Here is a 5,791-nt window from a genome sequence, read left to right as displayed (position 1 = left end):
ACGTCGAAATTTTAGGCTTTCACACCGGGCTTATACCTTAAAAGAATACTTCGATAAAAACCCTTACACAACCTTGCTCTTGCTAAAAAAATTGGATAATTGGTTTTTTTTTCTATTGTAAAGAGAGAGAGAGAGAGAGAGAGAGAGATATGGGGTTCGTCGAAGATCATAAAATTTGTGGAACTCTCGTAAGCTTCATGGATTAGCTCGCCATAGTTCATTGCGTTTAGCGAATGCGTTCTCCGAGCTTTCCTCTTGTCCCCACTCGTATAAATTAGTGTCGTTTAATCCGTGTTACTGCGAGAACGTAAAAAGAGCTTTCAGAGTGCTAACCGGGAGGATTTAGTTGTTCTCTGCAAAAGTTGATCCCATGCTGGATTAACGAGCCGAGATGTTGCTCTTACTTCATCATACGACACCATTCTGTAAAACACACATGTACATGCAATCATATATATATATATATATATATATATATATATATATATATATAATACATATATATAATATTGAGAATTATCAGCCAGTTGTTCTTCTCTTCGCACATTAATTTATTTCGATTAATCGACTTCGTTCAGCGTAAATCAGGCTTCACGTGCGTATTATCGTAAGCGATAAAACTCTGACGGATCGTTTCTTATCTATTCGTAGTATTCTACATAAATGCATAACGTTTACATAAAATACATACACACATATGCGTTAATAAATTATTATCATTTTACGTAAATATCACTGTTATTGTTTGTTCATCGAAAGAGTTTGTTCTAACATTTACAATTCTATATAAATCATATTATATTGAACCATATTATCAATTATTTCCTTGGATAAGACGTTATCAATTAAACGTTAATATTAAAACCAAAACTATGAAATATCAAACAAGAGTAATACAAAAAGTCACGATTGGAATGAGTTAGAACAAACATTCGAAAAGTTAATCACAAAGACGTAGAATTAGAAACTTGGGAATTTTGAAGGTAGGTAAAATATCGATCACAACGTGATTTCCTAACTTTTCTACGTCAATTCTCTAGTGCACCATTAGTCGTTAGTTCCCCCTCCCCCCTCTCTCTCATTTTTTTAAATCCAACCTTTTGTAAGAGAAAAGAGAACACAGAGGAGACAACGACGACGACGACGACGACGACGACGACGACGATGCAGTTTTAGTATCGGTGGGATTAGTGTGGCGACGTTGTTCTATGCGTCTGAGTAGGATAAAGAGAATGACGAAGGGGGTTGAGGGGGAAGAAAGGGAGTGATTCGAAGGAGAAACTGCGTGGGCGTATGGCGAAAAGCCAGCTACGGACAGCCACTTCGTTTTCTACGATGCGACGAGCGAGCGGTCCAGACAAATCGGTACGCGGCTCGTGCTTCTCTCTCTCTCTTTCTTTCTCTTTCTCTTCTTTATTTCTTTTTCTTTTACAAAGACTTCGACGACGCAGCATCCGAGGGATATGTAAGAATCCCATTGCCGCCCGCCCACGTCACGACAAATTGTTGCTCGGTTGATCGACCGACCCTCCTCTCTTTCTCTCTCTCTCTCTCTCTCTCTCTCTCTCTCTCCGACTCTCTTTAATACTTTTTTTTTCTCTTTTTCTTTTTCTTTTTATTATGAGTATACATATATATATGTATATACGTATGTATCTTTGTGTGCTCACGAATCACTTTTTTTTGCTTCTTTTTTTCTTTCAATGTTATATAATATAATTCTTATTTATTTGAAATATTTTATTCGAAGTTTCAATTATATCTTACACAAATTATTTGTTAATTACGGGTTAATTGGTTCTCGTAATACGTTTAGTTTTTATATAAATTTTAATTATTAACCAGTTAAGTGCGTTTGGCGTGCATACTCGTCCTGTAAAATAAAAAATTACCATTCACTATAAAAACTCGAAATCTCAATAAAATGTAATAAGAATATTATTTGGTGGTATGTTCCCTTTATATTACCAATACGACCTCTATGTTTTTTATTTATATTTATTTATATTTATTTTTATTTATAAGATGTGTGCCGTTTGCTCAAACAAATGGACAACGCAAGGAAACAAGGTTTTGGTGTACGACCTGTGAAGTCGCACTTTGCGTAGTACCCTGCTTTAAAACATATCACAAATACATAGCTTGAAATTTTGTAAACTATTTTCTTATTTTTTCTTCTTTATTCTTGCTATCTTCAATTTTTTTTAGTTTATGTATTTTATTATTTTTTCACAATTTTCAAGCTTTTAGTAAAAATAACGTATTCATAAACGAATTGTTAGTTTTTTTGACTTTGAATAAAAATGTAATCCTTCCTCGTTTTTCGTAAAATGTATAATAATACCATTTGTCCTGCGTTCGCCGTATATACACGTCATTGCTTGTTTTTAATTCCGCACCCTGTGGTGATCTTTTGAAACTAAATTCCACAGTCAACTGGTTAATCTCTTACATTAAATAACACGAAGAAGAAGTATACGAGTATTAATTTACGACAATTTGATTATAATCATTTTTTGAATGACGAACAGAAATAACAAAAAAATATCTTCCATAAATATATTTATATATTTTTTCTTTTTTTCTGCTCTCTTTTTTCTTCAGGTGAGCATTTTTATTCCAACAATGTTCGCAGTGATTCTTTCGTTTCTTTCAACTTCTATATCATCGTGAAAAAGATTCAAATAGATAGAACTGGATCTTCGATAGTTGGGATAGATAGATCCAAATCGAACGATTCATATTTCGATTTTAAGAAAAACCTTCCTATCCTCGATACTATATTACACTTTACATATTTTTCTCCCCTCCTCGTACACACGTGTGTGTGTGTGTGTGTGTGTGTGTGTGTGTTGAAACGTGAGGTGATTCTCGAGAAAAGAGAGAAGCTTCCATTATAGAGTTTCTACGTGATACGAAAAATATTCGATGTTTCATCCAAAGTCTTTTTTCTAAAACGACCATATAGCTCTCGTTTTTATGCTACGCGTTAGGAAACAAATAAAACATCCTACTACTACAACCAACTTTGCAAACGAGTCGCGTAGTATTTTTTTTTTTTTTTATATTATTTTATCCGATTACCATGATCACATATCATCAAATTAAACAATCTCAATAGTTGATTACGAATAAAGATTTTGCTTGTGTCAAAATGCAAAGTTATAAAATCGAAATGAAATATTCGAAATAATCGTGTCAAGAATGTTTTACGGTTAAAGGAAGAATTTGCTTTATACTTTGAATACTTTTGTCAACTTTCTATCTATTTTTAGTAGTTACGTTTTCTTCCTCCCCTTCTGTTAATCAAACTGTCCGCACATGACGTACGATCTTTCTTCTTACCTTAGTTCAAGTTTTCATCTCTCTCTCTCTCTCTCTCTCTCTCTCTCTCTCTTTCACCTCTTTTACAATCTACGTTGCATATACCAATGTAAGTAAAGAGCATTCGATTTTTGTTCGTAGAATCGAAAATCTTTTTAGAACTCTCTCTCTCTCTCTCTCTCTTGGAAACTTTAGAATTTCAAAAGTTTTACACACGAATCACACGGGAATACATTAGCGAGTGATACTACCGTTGTTATCCTTTACCCTTCGTTGTCGTCGTCCTTGTATTTTTAGTTTTTTTTTATAACACTCTTGTGGTTTCTTCCTAATTTTTTTTCTTTTTTTTTTGTTTAATACACGAACGGGAAACATCTCTGTTTTTCTCTCTCTTTTGAATTCAATCCTTCGAGTATTTTTCCTTTTTCCTTGCACGAAACTAAAAGAGAAACCAATCTTCGAATGAAATTTTAAACGTACTTGCATTCTCTTTACAGATTTTCGAACAATTGTAACACAAGAATCCAAATGTTTATTAAATTTATTCCAATTGATTTTCCAATCAATAAATTCCAATTTATTATTCGATTATTTTTTTTTTCTTACTTTGTTTATCTTAGAATCATCTTGTTTATTGTTTTCCATTTTTAATCGCATAATTAGCTCGTTAAAATAACTTAAGAAAAGGATACGAGGATCTAGCAAAACTAGGTGCGTGTTGAAAGGGCATTTCGTGTGCCACATAAACGAAGGTTTTTTTAGCATTACTTTTAAAAAGAACACGCTCATTGGTCTTCCACAAACTCGTGACGGTATTTCTTTCTCGAGAATGCACATAGAGTGCACTCTGACAGACCAGCTGACACACACACACGTGCAACGATGTATTTTATCGATGTCTCTTTCTACGGAAACGCGTTATCGTTTCTTTTTCCTTGTATATACGATGATATACTTTCATCTACATTTACCACACATAGAAAAACGGCTATTATAATTAGGTCGGACCTGCCGATAAGCATTCTGGGAAAAACGTGACTACTTTTACTTCGTTAATGAAGTTAACGAATGCGTCACGAATACGAGTCTCACATAGGTAAATACGATTAACCTGATATCAGTAAAATATTGTATGTTTTTCATTAGAATTAAAATGACGGCCAATTTTACACTCTTTACTGTGTTGTTTCCCTTTAATTTTATTTATTTTAATATTCTTACATTATATTTCTTTTGTATATTATTTCGAATCGATCAATGACTTACTTCGTCTTGATTATTTATTTTTCCAACACACACGTCATTGGAATTAAATAATTGCATTTCAAATGTTATTTTATTATTTCAACTTTTAGAATCATTTATTTAATTTATCATATATTTATTATTCATTTGTTTGGATAATTTTGTTGAAATGATTATTTGCAACATGAATGTGTTACAACGCGTCGATCTCTTAGTTTGACGAGCGGTTATACGTGATTTTTCATCTTGCGACAATGAATAACTTTCGTCCGTTCGTACGGAACGGACTTTAACGACTGCCGAGTATAATTTATTGCCGATTGTGTGTAACTCATGAATTTATTCAACGACGAGTCATCGAGTCGCTTTTGTAGCAAAGTATTTCAAAGGTTACAACAAAGATACATAACGTTGCGAGAGGAGGAGGAGGAAGAGGAGGAGGACGACGACTGAGTACCGATCAAAATGAAACAACGATACTTCTCTATTTCTCATTTCCAAATTGGAATTATTTTACAATTATTTATAAGATTTTATTATTGACACAATTGTTTTATTCGTCAGAGAGTCCACTACTCGACGTGCCCGGATCACTCTCTTTTTTTTCTCACGTTGCATGCATGCATGAATGCATGCAATGCATACGTGCATGTAAGTATGAAGCACTCGGTTAGTAAATTTTATCCATCGGATGGATACGATCGAAGGAACGAGTGGTTAGCAGCAAGTATCCGGTCAAAGGTTCGTCGTATCTCGTTGGGTACAGCGGGAGGGAGTTGTGAGGGGTAAAAGGTATACGCTCGTTCCAATCAAAGACACGTCAGTGATCTTAACAAAGGTTCAAGCATAATTCATCGAGCATATTGGTAGTCGATTTGGATGGGGCCAAAATAAAGTCCCCCGTGCATGGGAAGGAAGACGTGAAAGAGAGAGAGAGAGAGAGAGAGAGAGAGAGGGAAGGAGGAGGATTCATGTTCACACACATACTCACAGCACAAACACGCAAAGGTAGAGAGAGAGAGAGAGAGAGAGAGAGAGAGAGAGAGAGAGAGACACGAGAGATAACAAACCCGAGAGCTCTCTCGCAGGTCTGCCAACCTCGTGAAATATGCCCCCATATATCAATGGTGCGCATATCAATTGCCACTACTGCCAACTGCCATGACTATAAAGCCGGCTACTCCGGAGTCACGTCGATGCTGGTGGCGAATGAGCTTGGATT

General features: G+C 34.8%; 1 long non-coding RNA gene across 1 annotated transcript; it reads right to left on the bottom strand.

Moving 5' to 3' along the window:
* Positions 1-1,719: 1,719 nt before the first annotated feature.
* Positions 1,720-5,581, bottom strand: LOC149033501 (uncharacterized). The gene is made up of 2 exons (XR_016178867.1): positions 1,969-5,581; positions 1,720-1,873 (listed from the first exon to the last, which is right to left on the bottom strand). It is a non-coding gene; the product is annotated as an uncharacterized LOC149033501 (long non-coding RNA).
* Between the last annotated feature and the right edge of the window lie 210 nt (positions 5,582-5,791).

This window comes from Polistes dominula, unplaced genomic scaffold, assembly GCF_049000335.1.
Source record: "Polistes dominula isolate Pdom_NZ unplaced genomic scaffold, Pdom_raw_medaka contig_373, whole genome shotgun sequence".
Classification (NCBI taxonomy): domain Eukaryota; kingdom Metazoa; phylum Arthropoda; class Insecta; order Hymenoptera; family Vespidae; genus Polistes; species Polistes dominula.
The sequence above is the reverse complement of the archived record's forward strand: the minus strand, read 5'-3'. Positions and strand labels throughout refer to the sequence as shown.